General features: G+C 34.5%; 1 protein-coding gene across 10 annotated transcripts in view; it reads right to left on the bottom strand.

Annotated features, from left to right (window-relative positions):
- LOC127848386 (inositol-trisphosphate 3-kinase homolog) overlaps positions 1 to 14,051 on the bottom strand; it is a 67,906-nt gene that overhangs the window by 27,414 nt on the left and 26,441 nt on the right. The window lies entirely within an intron of this gene.

The raw sequence follows: 14,051 nt of genomic DNA, 5'->3' as shown, positions 1-14,051 counted from the left end.
GCAGTAGTAGCAGTAGCAGCATCAGCAGCATCAGTAGCAGTAGTAGTAGCAGTAGTAGTAGCAATAGTAGTTGAAGTACTAGTAGTAGTAGTAGTAGTAGTAGTAGTAGTAGTAGTAGTAGTAGTAGTGGTAGTAGTAGTAGTAGTAGTAGTAGTAGTAACAGCAGCAGCAGCAGCAGCAGCAGCAGTAGTAGTAGTAGTAGTCGCTGCAGCAGGAGTTGTAGTAGTAGTAGCAGCAGCAGTAGCAGTAGTAGTAGCAGCAGCAGCAGCAGCAGGAGTAGTAGCAGCAGCAGCAGTAGCAGTAGTAGTAGTAGTAGTTGAAGCAGTAGTAGTAGTTGAAGCAGTAGTAGTAGTAGTAGCAGTAGTAGCAGCAGTAGTAGTAGTAGTAATAGTAGTAGTAGTAGAAGTAGTAGTAGTAGTAGTAGTAGTATAAGTAGAAGTAGCAGTAGCAGTAGTAGTAGTAGTAGTAGTAGTAGTAGTAGTAGTAGTAGTAGTAATAGTAGTAGTAGTTGTTGTTGTTGTTGTTGTTGTGGCTGTTGTTATAGTAGTAGTAGTTTTGCAGAAGTAGTAGTAGTAGTAGTAGTAGTACTAGTAGTAGAAGTAATAGTAGTAACTTTCAAAGCAATGTCTACAAGTTTAAATTCTTTAACCCTGTTCAAGGTGTATACACACTCAATATTTAACTACAGTCCAGGTTTGCAATTAACAAACTATCTGATAAACCTGTGTGTGAGTCAGATATGTCTGCTGCTAATCTATTGGTTATAAAATATCACAGCCTTTTCTGATTGGCTGAGTTCAAATACAGAAAGTTTACCTGTTAGATTGAAATTCTGGCGTATTGTAGAAAACTTGCAGGTTAAACTTGTTGTTAAAATGAAGTTAATGTAATGTTCACAAAAAGTAGAGTTAATGAGTTTTTCCATTAACAAGAATTTCTTAAAATAATAATGTATGGATATCATTTGGAAAGTGACATGAAATGTTGTTAAAAAGTGATGCATACAAGTGTTTCAGAAGTCTGTCTAGGAATAGAACAACAACTGAAGGTTTGTGCTTTTCATTATTTCTAAATATTCCTTTAAATTTATTCTTCTTATGTCATCATTGTAGACCTTTTTTATGTGACATTTTAGGTAAAAGTATGGCAAATATAGAAGTTTAAAAGCAGCTGTCACACACATTTTCACTAAGTGCAGTTTGCAGCTTGATAAAGGAAGTCCTATGTGGAGATATTAATAAGCTTGAATGTAGTATCGGAAGTTTATAATGCATGGCTAGGGAACTGAGGCTAAGGGAGTTATGTGCTGTGCATGATGAGAACTCAATGCTCATTAATGCTGTTAATGTTTATAAATAAATTAATTAAACCAATAGCATTGTTTTTTAGGTTTCACTGTGCATTTTTATACCAATAGAATTACACATCATTCTAATTATAGCAATAATAAATTTGTACTAATCATACCTACAAATTTTGTTATGCTATGCTTTGTGATGTATTAACTTCATTGTTAGTTATTATTTAAAGACAATTTTACTAAATATTTAAAACAATACTTGAATTATTTTCTATATACATTTTCATTATGTGCTTTAACTGTAGCTGACCAGTTGATGGAAGATACTGCAGAGTTTGGCAGGGAAATAACCCAAGACAGCAAAGCGGCTCTTTTGGCGCATTTACCAAGAGGACTAACATGGCCACAAATTTATGGTAAATATTGTTATGCCCCGGGCTCATATAAGTAATTTAGTGTTAACCACCTGAAAGTATTTTGTCTTTTTGGTATCCAATATTTTGGTCTAGTTTCAATTACAGGTTATTTTTATATGAATTAGCAAATTAGCATATCTTTCATATAGCAATATCTGAATATAAAATTCCTATATATGTTTGAGTTTCCAGATACATGCTAGTGTACCCCGTTTTGGGGCATTTAAGAAAACAACAATATAAATTTCAAAATAAAAGAGAGTCATATAAAAATATAAGTTAAATCACCAATTTATTCACTTGAAAGTCTCAGTTTTCCTGTGTGGTTGCCTGTTTGCAAGTAGATTAAAGCCCGCTTGCAAACTTTAAGAGAATAAATTTCAGTAAATGGAAAAGAAATAATTGCTAACTACTTAGGATCGTAAATGTTCGCTCAAATACAAAAAAGCCAGATGCACCGAATTGAGCAGTGATATGAAATATCTAAAATAGATTAAAATATGAATGAGCATTGAAGTATATATATTCAATCATATGATTGCTGCACATTTATTTTTACAGATGAATGTAAAAAACTTATGACTTTCTTGTAATATTGTTTGCTTTGTTTTTCTTTCAGAGATCATGCAGGAGCCGTACAGTATAACAGCAGTACAAGTTCTATAAAAAATCCACGACCTACTGAAGCCCAGCTAATTAACAAAAAAGTTTTTAAAAACTGTAATTTTATCCCACCTGGGTACTTATAATTTACTAAGCTGCCTTCACAAGTTTTAGACTTGCAATTATATTTTAAACTGTCACTTGGAAAGTAATACATGTACATGCATTATGTTCTGAATTTCTTTGAACAATAAAATTATATAAAAGTATTTTAATGAAATTGAGCACCTAAATTGCATTAAAGTGAAAGTAGCTGAGAAAAATAGTATCCTTGTGCTCATGGGCAGCTACATTTATTGTGACAAACATGAAGTAGCTAAAATAACTTAAATTTTTCATTTTGTTTCTTGTATATCGTTTGTACAGGGTTCGTGAATTGTTACTGTATATTACTTGACTTGCTTGTATTTTGTTACTTTGAATACATGTTGCTAAGGTTGCATTATACTTTTTAACTTTTAAAGTAGCGCCTGTTCTGTTATGTAAGGGCCTGATTTATGATAATGGACCTAGAGGCTTTGTAAGCATGTATTAAACAACACTTGTTTGATCTGAATAATGTGTTAAATAAATGTAACACAATTTGTAATCTGATGTTATATTTTGATGAATTGTGAACAAAATAATACATCGAAGAAACTAAGGCATTATGTTGATTTTTTGTTTTGTTTTAATCTAACCTTAAATTATGATTTATTTAAGCTGTGAGTATTGTATTCATTTAATACATGAATATTGTTTTTAGACCAGAAATTTCTTTTTCTATTCAGTGACCATGGTAAACGCTGGACAATTTTCCATGTTATACCAGGCATCCATGGAATATTAAACAAAGAAAAACCCTGGAACATTTTCCAGGGTTTTCCAGCCAGCATGGAAAAAATACCGTCTGAATACTCCATGTAATCTGGAAAACCCTGGAAAAAAATCCATGGTTTTCCAGATTACATGGAGTATTCGGACGGTATTTATTCCATGCTGGCTGGAAAACCCTGGAAATTGTTCCATGGTAATTATTCCAGGGAGCCTGGAAAACCATGGAAACTATTCCAGGCTATTTCCACATACCATGGACAATTTTCCACCCTTTTTTTTTAAATATTGACGCTGGAAAAGGCTGGAAACTTAGTCCGAATACTCCAGCCTCATATTTTCCATGGATTTCCATGGAAAACCCTGGACAAAGTACACACGGGTTTGGTGTCTTTGGGGAAATCTTAAAAACACTCCTACAATATGGATTGCAGCCAGTCGCTAGGTAAACACTTAAGCTAGTATGCCAGGGCAACCATATCAAGTATTTGACAAATCAACAAAAAGACAGAAGGAATGACTCTGATTCACCCCCACTAAAACTTAGTTTTTGCAGTTATAAACATTGTTGGTATTAATACTAAAATATATGAGGAACTTAACATATTGAAAACAAAACTATTATGGAGAATTATGCACTCAATAATCAACACCACATAAATATGGATAGTTAACCTTTAATAGGTCATTAATGTTTTCAGATTCCGTAATTAATACAAAACAAAATAGATTTTAGTAAACTTATTTTGGGTTGCTTTAAAAGCTATCTCAGGTAATATATTCAAATACTTTTAACAATTTAACAAGAAAATAACTGAGATTTAAATAGAAATTAAATAAAGTTAAAAAAAAGCAAAATAAAGCAAAATTTAACTGTATACAATGCGCCACAACAATGACAATAAAATATAGACACAATTCATAGATATTTGATATAGAGACAGCTAACACACAATTAGGAGAAGCAAGAAACTGTTTCAATGGTGACCACAAGTGCACTTGGTGAAAGAAGTGCCTAGCTAAGTATTAGGAAGTAACATCATGCTCATTTTACATGATAAAACTTAAACCAAAATTCAAAATCGGGGCCAGTATTGGGCTTCATTCCCAATGGAACAAAAAATATACATTTTTCCCAAATGGGACTTCAACATTCCCAACCTGTGGTGTCCACAAAAAATAATTGTTTTTCTTTTTGTTATACCTAAACATTATGTTTATCTCCAACCCAAATCTTGAACCATAGTAAATATAATATTCAAATCAATTTTATTCTCAATTTTGAAGGATTTGTTAGCAAAGCAACAACACCACTAATTTCCCAATTTTTGTAAAAATGTCTCAAATTTTCCCAATCCAAAGGGACCCTGCCCCATTCCCAAAATGGTGAAAAAACACTGTACTCCAAAATGCGGGATGTATAAATTGATGCTAGTGTTGTTGTTGTTTTTATAGCAAAATGATGTTGCTTTAGTACATGATGATTATTTAGATAAAACAGAACTGTGTCTTTGCTACAGTTGAACAGGAAGTTCATGTAATATGAAGAGATACTGATAACATTGCATGGGTTGTGGAAATAATGGCACAAACACAATCATTATGTTGAACTTTAGAAGGCTAGGATGAGAAGTTATACTGATCTTCCTTGCTGATTCAAGTGGAAAATTTTATCAAAGAACATGATCAAATCCTTAAACAATATGCATGACAGCTTTGTTTTTGTATTTTGTAATTTCTTCCTTTTAAAGGGACTTATTCACAGGAAAAAAGACAATCTAAAATCAAATTGTCATAGGTTAAAAAAGGCAGAAAGAATTATATTCAAACAAACAAAGTAATGTTAAAAGTACATGTGTGTATTGATAATTATCAATGAAAATCAGAAAAGTAATAAAGAGTTTGAATTTTTACACGTTTTTCATTGATTATGTACCAAATACGTGTTTTGCCAACTAAGCCTTAAAAGACGCTGCATTCAAGTACAAAAACCAGCATGACATAGAGAAAGTGTATTAGGTTTTGTTTCTACTCCTTCCTTGCTAGTATATTCATATACTATTTAAAATCTGTCACGCTCATTCTTAATTTATTTTATTGTTATTTGATAAAAATTCAAAATTTGTGAACAAGTCCTTTTAAATGAGACAGTCATCGTATACCTTTATTTAGGTATGAATTAGTGTTACTAATAAAGTCAATAACTGATAGTCCTATGCAAAATCATGCTATCCCTGATGAATGTACATTTAATATATGCATTAACCATGTAACAGATACAATAATGCTACAGATGCAAGTCCTACAGCAGCTGTGCCAGTTTAACCTAATTACTGATGTTAAGCAACTGCTAAAAACTGACCTATTTGGCTGAATAAAATTACATGCCTGTAACAACCTTTTCTTCATATAAACCCATAAAACAACCAAACTGATAATACTTCCACCATAGTGAGGCTAATTTGGCTAAATATCTTCTTTAGCCAAGGCATTAGACCTGAGATGATTGCAAGAATGCATGACACTGGAAGTCTGGTCAAATCTATATGAGCCTTGCTCTGTGAAAAGGGGGTTTAGTGCATAGAGTGTCATCCCAGATTAGCCTGTGCAGTCTGCACAGGCTGATCATGGACGACACTTTCCACCTAAACTGGATTTTTGCTAAGAAGAGACTTATTATGAAACAAAACAATCATAATATCGGAGAGTGGCGTCCCTGATTAGCCTGTGCAGACTTCACAGTGTAATCTCAGATGATACTTTACGCACAACCATTAAACCCCTTTTTCACAGAGCACGGCTCATATATATTACTGTGCTGGCTGGCTCAGTTGGTAGAACTTTGGACTACGAACTCCGAGTGTTGCGAGTTTGATGACTCTGACCAGTAATTATTCTATATTTGTCATGAAATTAATATCTACAGCTATTCTCCCCTTAGCCTCACAGTTGTCAGCTAAGGGCATGTATACATGTAGATCCGCTCATAGCATATGCACGGATTGTCGAGTGGTCTAAGCAGGAGACTTTTACTCCAGGGGTCTGAGTGGTTCGAGCCCTGTTGAAGGTTACTTTTTTTCCTTTTTTAAAATTATATTCTTGTTATTCTTACTGGAGATTTTTAGGTCTAATGTTTAAATTTATCAATATAAAGCATTTAATGACAAGCTTCAATACATGCCAAAATCTGTAAAAAGGCCCCTTTAGATTCTGATTAAATCAGCTTACCCAGAAACACATGAAAGTATGTAAACTGAGCCAGTGATGTCTGAGGGGGTAATCACATGAAAGTCAAGATGGTGACATCCATTTAGATATTTTGCACTGTTTTATACCCTTAAAATTACTTGCCAAGTACTAGTACCAGCCAAATCAGGTAAATAGGGCGCTGAAAACCCTAAAATAGAGATAATTCCTGTTATGAAGGCTTCATCTTGGGAATTTGGTGTATTTGATTTTTTGCTCCCGAATACTTTAAAATTCATAACTAAATGTTGTCAATTTGTCAATATTATATATAAGCCGCATTCTGAGAAAACTCAGGCTTAATGCATGTGCCTAAGTGTTGTCCCAGATTAGCCTGTGCAGTCCGCACAGGCTAATCAGGGATGACACTTTCCGCTTTTATGACTTCTTAGCAAAAATCCAATTTTGGCGGAAAGTGTGGTCCCTGATTAGCCTGTGCAAACTGCACAGGCTAATCTGGGACGACACTTAGGCACATGCATCAAAATTGCCCAGTTTTCTGACAGAACATGACTCATATTTTAACTCTAAGGTTTATTGAGCCATAGAGCTGCATAGGGAAACTAACTAAATGTTGCAATTTATTAATAAAAAAAATAATCATAAAAAAATCAGTTTCCTTCACTTCAGAATTGGACTGGAAAAGGAAAATTTATAGGTTTTTTCTAATTGGGAAAGTGCCGTTTTCCGGTACTTTCTAAAGAAGGTAAAAAATCTAAAGAAGGTAAAAAATCTCCCTGTGTATTAATTGTTTATAAATTAATACCGCTCACTTTCCAGCCGTATTTTTTTACAGTCATATTATACAGTACACTCCACGCGTTTTCCCCAAAAAAAGCGCTCCCTCCGCGGGGTTTTTTTCTGCTAGCGAGTGTTCACGCGGCGTTGAGAGAGCGAGTTGAACTCAATAAAACGCTCGGCGTTACGCCGCGTTCGCTAATTCCCGCGGCATGTATTACTTTAGCCTAGTCGGTAAATGCAGACAATTTCCGTTCTTATCAGTGACCGCCGCGCAACGCCGCGTTAGCAGTGTGCTACTGGGCATGCCAAAAAATAAAAACATTGTTATAATAAATTGTTTACAAACTGTAGTACATGTACATCAGGGATGTATAATCTATTATACATCCCTGTGTGCATGTATAAAAAAGATAATTGTATATAGAAAATTAATACGTATAAAAATTATGTTTTTTAATTCACAGGTACGTCTACAATATGAACGAATATAAGACATTTGACAAATTAATATTTAATAATTTATAACACATATAAGACAATAATAAATGTTCCGTATATTTTCCAAATTTTGAGAATAATAATTAGTAATCCGAAACACACTACGATTTTTAATGTTAACACGACGTTTACAAATGCTTCCAATATACAGTCATCATGTATATTTTCCGACAAAAGCGCGCTAAAAAAATGCTGCAATGTACAAGGTCAAGGTATACTCCTGCCGCGTGTATTGATTTTTTTTATACAAACTTTGTAGCGCAGAGAACATTGAATTTTGTTGATTTCAGTTAAAAGTTTCTTTGGTATTTTTTAACAAAATTGTATCGCGAATACGTTGATATTTCCTCCAAAATAATTTCAAATCGAACACGCCGAATCTTTATCGTTACGGTATTTTAGTAGAGTAATTATTTTAACAGTAATTGTACTGTAAACTGATTAAAGAAGACATCTAGGCGGAACTGGATTTTAAGTGTTTGAGGTTATGATTATACACGCAAAGCTTGTCTACTGACCTATTGTGTAGTCTGCTGTCTGCGGTGTTTTGACAAAAGGGATTAACATGTGTGAATGTCTCTCTGCCGATTTTGGTCCATAATATATCTATCCCGGAAAAGCACGAGTTTAGAAAAACCCACTAATCACCCCCGTACAAACAATGCTGGTCCATTAAATAAACCAATGATAGTTTACTATAATTTAAACGGTTGATACGGTGTGTGATTTTGAAAGGATTATTAATGGGTCATGTTTATTTGTACCAGCAGATTAGTGTTTTTTTCCAAAAAGAAGCTTTTTCCGGGATACATATATTACTGGTAAACATTGTTTTGAATGTCGACGCAACAAGAATACAACTGTGAATATTAAATGCAACTATCAACTCAATAGTTACCACCTTCTTTTAGCAATCAATGGAATAACCTAACTTCAAAGAGAAAATAAATGCATTAGCGAGCAGAGAACTGACTTTGTTCCGGCAATTAAAACCATTCCTCATGCATTTGTTGAACGTGTTTACTGGAGTAAGTTATGCCTTTAGACAGGAAGCGGCTTTTCTTAATGATTACGTCAAACTGTCAATTCACACAGATTTGCGAGATTTTTAGGGTCCTTGGTCATTTGTTTACATGTTCAGTATAGAAAATCACCTGCTTACATGAAAACTTTGGATTAAATTATAAAAAGAAAAACAATGTTGCAAACTGTGTTTATATTAAAGGGATCTTTTCACGCTTTGGTAAATTGACAAAATTGAAAAAAGTTGTTTCAGATTCGCAAATTTTCGTTTTAGTTATGATATTTGTGAGGAAACAGTAATATTGAACATTTACCAAGGTCTAATATAGCCATTATATGCATCTTTTGACGATTTTGAAACCTAAAAATTATAAAGCGTTGCAACGCGAAACGATTGAATAATTTGGAGAGTTCTGTTTTTGTCGTTACATTTTGTGAAACTACGAAGATTGCTTATATAAGGTATAAAATACGTCATGTATGTGTACTCGGCGGAATAGCTCAGTAGGCTAAAGCGTTTTTACTTCAGGACTCTGGCAGGACTCCAGGGGTCACTGGTTCGAAACCTGGTCCGGGCAATGTTCTTTTCCTTTTTTAAATTTTATTCTTGATTTTTTACTGGAGCTTTTACGATCCAATTTTTACATTTATCGATATAAAGCATTTAATGAATAAGTTAAAAAAATGCCAAAATCTGTGAAAAGGCCCCTTTAATTGGTAAGTATTAGTTAAAAGACGACGTTTTGTTTGTCGTAAATCAACGAGTTTTCTATACAACAACTACTTCTACAACCACGTCGGGATCGATCTATCTTGGTTGTTTTTTTTTTAATTGTAAATATTATACTACATGTACATGTATGTACTTGTATAAATGTAATTTTATTTGAAAATCAGGAAGTCAAACAAAATTAAATTGATCGTTATCTCGTAAAACGCGGAGTTTCCCCCCGCGTTGCCAACGCCGAGGGTCGCCGCGTCGGATTATAAGTTTTGCCGATCGTTTACTGCCGCGTCCAAAATCATGAAAACGCAGCGTCTCGCGAGATTTTCTTAATCTCCCTCCAGGTCAATCCCCGCGGAGTATGGAGGGAAATTGGGGAAAACGCGTGGAGTGTACTGTAGCTTAAGAGTGGGCATCATTTGAAAAATTCAACAGTAGCAATAAAGGTTAAAAAGCGGCAAAAAATAGCTGTCTCGGCATGGACATCGATCGCCATCTTGACTACACATGATTACCCCCTCTGTATTTGGCTGAATTATAGTGATGAGTCACATAAACTCATGTGTCTGAGAGTTCATTTTCACAACAAAAACAAATGTGATTTCATGTCTTTTCTTTAATAACTGAGTTTAAAATAGAAACTGCAAGGTTGGTATAAATGTTAACATGACACATGTCTATAATAGGTACAGTACTGTTGACGTGTTGGTTGACGTCAATGGCTTTAAATTAATCACTCACAAATAGTTATAAAACTTTGTTTTAGTTTTAATGACAAATTGACAATATCAAAAGTTTATTCAAGGGCAATACAATTAGAATAATTAACTTCTTTTATTGTTTCAACCTTACTTCAGCCAATGAAGTTAAGAGCTTATTAATTGCTTTCTGGTTTCACTGGAGTTAAATGAAATAGGTTTAACTTTGTGGAGATAATGAGGTTCTTTACAAAGGATGATCAATTAACCCTACACCACTTAGATATGTGTTTTCATGCATTTGTAGTCCCTTAGAAAGTTATATTTTATTTGAGACCTTTCTTAAAGCCAGGCACCTTCAAATGAAATACATGGCATAGTAAATTTAAGTATAAATAAGAAACATATTTAATCTATGCCAATTAGCATATTTGTGGTGGTTACAAGGTAAAAATCCGTCTTGTTTGCGCTTTAAAACTTAAAAATAATCGTGTCTGTCGAAATAGACGTAAACGTCTAGAAATCCTTCTTTCGATTTTAAAAGCGGTACCGTTTGAAAAATAATAAATTACTTGGTAACTAGGCTAATTATACTGTATACGTGCGCTTATAAGACGCATTTTTGAGACTTAAATTAATAAGTTACAGTTGGGGTCGCGTCTTATAAGCGAGATACTGGTGAAAATAAACAAAAAAATCAAAATATCGAGTTTACTGGGCTTATGCTAGCCAAGTTGGACACTTGTCAGTTGTTTTGAATCATCGCGGCAGCCATTTGCATTTTCTCTAAAGTCTGTATTGGCCCGTACCGTGTATCGGAACGCTATGTTCAGTTACCGATTTATTTGTAATAAAATGTATTGTTACTGATTTTGTTGTCTATTATTTTTAATTTGAATTTTGTTATTTTTGGGGCGTAAGACGTTATATTGTCCGTGATTATTCTTGAAAAGTTTTTATCACCTGATTGTCTGCGCGCGACGTCGTTAAATGCCATATAAATTGGTCATTACAGTATACGTGTGTAAGCGGCAACACGATGCCAACATGCTTAAAACAACAGCAAAATCAATTCTCAGTAAACACGCTGCCGATTACAAATGCTATTTGACAAGTTTGTATCACCTGACCGTCTTTGTTCCACGTTGTTAATTTTCAATTAAGACATAATTGGCAATTAGGGTATCCTCTGAAATAAGTTACCAGTTTGAAACTGTCAATTGTTAAATAAACACGTTTATTCAGACGAACCACTAATACTGATGACACATTATTTATTAGGGGCCAACAACGACGGGAGCAAAGAGCGACCGCATGCAATTATCCGCATATGGCTTTCTTCTTGACACGTGATTTCGATCTGCGCTTCGGAGTCTATCACTCTATCACGCGATTGGCTAATTTTATGAAAGATGGCGTTACCTATTGTTGATAGACAATGGGCGTAAAATTTGCATAATCTAGGTAATAAAACTAAACGCTTTCAAAATATCTGCCTATTAGATTTCAATACCTGTCAAACAATACAATTAAGATGACTGACACGATCAATTTTGCTTGTGCATTGATATTACGAACGTAATTTGTTTTATGTTTGCAATTTTTAGGGCAAATGATTAATACGCAGTTGTTAGAAATTTTGTCAATTTGATAATTATTTTTATTGCATGAATAATACTTGAAAATAAATTAAAACCCACTAATATATCACAAAATAAACAAATATTTTTTACTTTGTTGTTTTATTTTTCAGACTTGCGTGAATTACTCATTGTATGCAGCGCGAGTTTGAAAAATTCTCAATGTTTTACTAATTGATGATTTTCTTTAACATTCTGCCATTTTTCGGCCATGTTCTGGCCGATGAATACGGCAAAATTTGACCGCGTCTTACACGCGGGTCAGTCTCAAATCCACCCATTATAAAGTCCGAAGTCGGGGTGCGTCTTATAAGCGAGGGCGTCTTATAAGCGCACGTATACGGTATTTAATTTTATCTATGCCAATTACAATATACCTGGTGGTTACAAGGTAGAAATCCGGCTTATTTGGACTTTAAAACTGAAAAATAATCGCGTTAGTCGAAATGGCCATATACGTATAGAAATCCTACTTTCTGTTTTAAAAGTTTAAAAAATAATAAATTACATGCTAACTAGGCTATAGATTTTATGACAATTTTGCACATTCTCAAATTGCATCTATATGTATTGATTAACATGTATTTCATTTCAAGGTGTGTGGCTTAAAACAGTCTATTATGTAAAGTTGGAATACGACATTAATTCTAGAATGGACTGTTTCAGCTTCATTTGCTTGGTTTTGACCATGCAAATGTCATTGGTCATAAAAACAAGGATTAAAGCCATAAATTATAGAGTTATCAATAAACAAGATGTGTTTGTGAAACACAGTGTCCCCCTATATGACGTTTGACCTTGAAGGATGACCTTGACCTTGACCCTTCACCACTCAAAATGTGCAGCTCCATGAGATACACATGCATTTCAAATATAAAATTGCTAGCTTCAATATTGCAGAAGTGACATTACATGAGCAATTTTGACCCATATATTTGACCTTGAAGGATGACCTTGACCTTGACCTTTCACCACTCAAAATGTGCAGCTTCATGAGATACACATGCATGCCAAATATCAAGTTGCTATCTTCAATATTGCAAAAGAATTCATAAAATAAGCGATTTGGGCCACATATATTTGACCTCTGACCTTGAAGGATGACCTTGACCTTGACCTTTCACCACTCAAAATGTGCAGCTGCATGAGATACACATGCATGAAAATATCAAGTTGCTATCTTCAATATTGCAAAAGTACTCATAAAATGAGCGATTTTGTCTACATAATTTTGACCTCTGACCTTGAAGGATGACCTTGACCTTTCACCACTCAAAATGTGCAGCTCCATGAGATACACATGCATGCCAAATATCAAGTTGCTATCTTGAATATTGAAATACTGCAAAAGTGTACATTAAATGAGCGATTTTGACCCATATATTTGACCTTTGACCTTGAAGGATGACCTTGACCTTTCACCACTCAAAATGTGCAGCTCCATGAGATACATATGCATACCAAATATCAAGTTGCTATCTTCAATATTGCAAAAGTTATTGCAAATGTTAAAGTTGGCGCAAACCAACCAACAGACCAACCAACAGACAGGGCAAAAACAATATGTCCCCCACTACTATAGTGGGGGACATAAAAATAGATGGAAATTTGCTCATGCACTGCATGGGCAAACCCCCTTTGCTCATACACTGCATGGGCAAACCCCCCTTTGCTCATGCACTGTATGGGCAAACCCCCTTTGCTCATGCATCGCATGGGCAAACCACCTTTGCTCATACAAATGCGGTGCATGAGCAAAGGGGGTTTGCACATTTGGTGTATGAGCAAATGGCGCTTGCCCATACGGTGCTGAAACAGTCCATTCTAGAATTAATGTCGTATTCCTTAATAGACTGTTCTTACTAGATTCAAGTATTTACTAGGCTCCCAGTCCGAGTTGCTTGCAGGCTGTTCTGATTTTAGGCTGTTTGCACATAGCAATTTTCACTTTGGCTCTGAGTGGGAAAGGGTTAAGAACTACCATGTCAGAAGTTGTCAAAGGTACCCTCCAAGAACAAGTAATTTTTCAAAGATATACATTTGTAAATAAGTGTTTGTCTGTTAGATGCAGCAAGTAGATTTTGGCTCAGGCAACTAAATTTCAAAAATTGGTTGTCTGGCCCAGCAACTTGCTGTTTTAAAAGCTAATGAAACAATTCAGTGCCATTATTCATTGAATAAACAAGAGAGAATTCCCCCTTCTACGCGGCTTTGAAGCCATATATTTAACCTTTGACCTTGAAAGATTACCTTGACCTTGCACCACTCAAAATGTGCAGCTCCATGAGA

This window comes from Dreissena polymorpha, chromosome 10 (genome assembly GCF_020536995.1).
Source record: "Dreissena polymorpha isolate Duluth1 chromosome 10, UMN_Dpol_1.0, whole genome shotgun sequence".
NCBI lineage: Eukaryota > Metazoa > Mollusca > Bivalvia > Myida > Dreissenidae > Dreissena > Dreissena polymorpha.
Note: the sequence above shows the minus strand (reverse complement) of the source record. Positions and strands in the feature narration are given on the sequence as shown.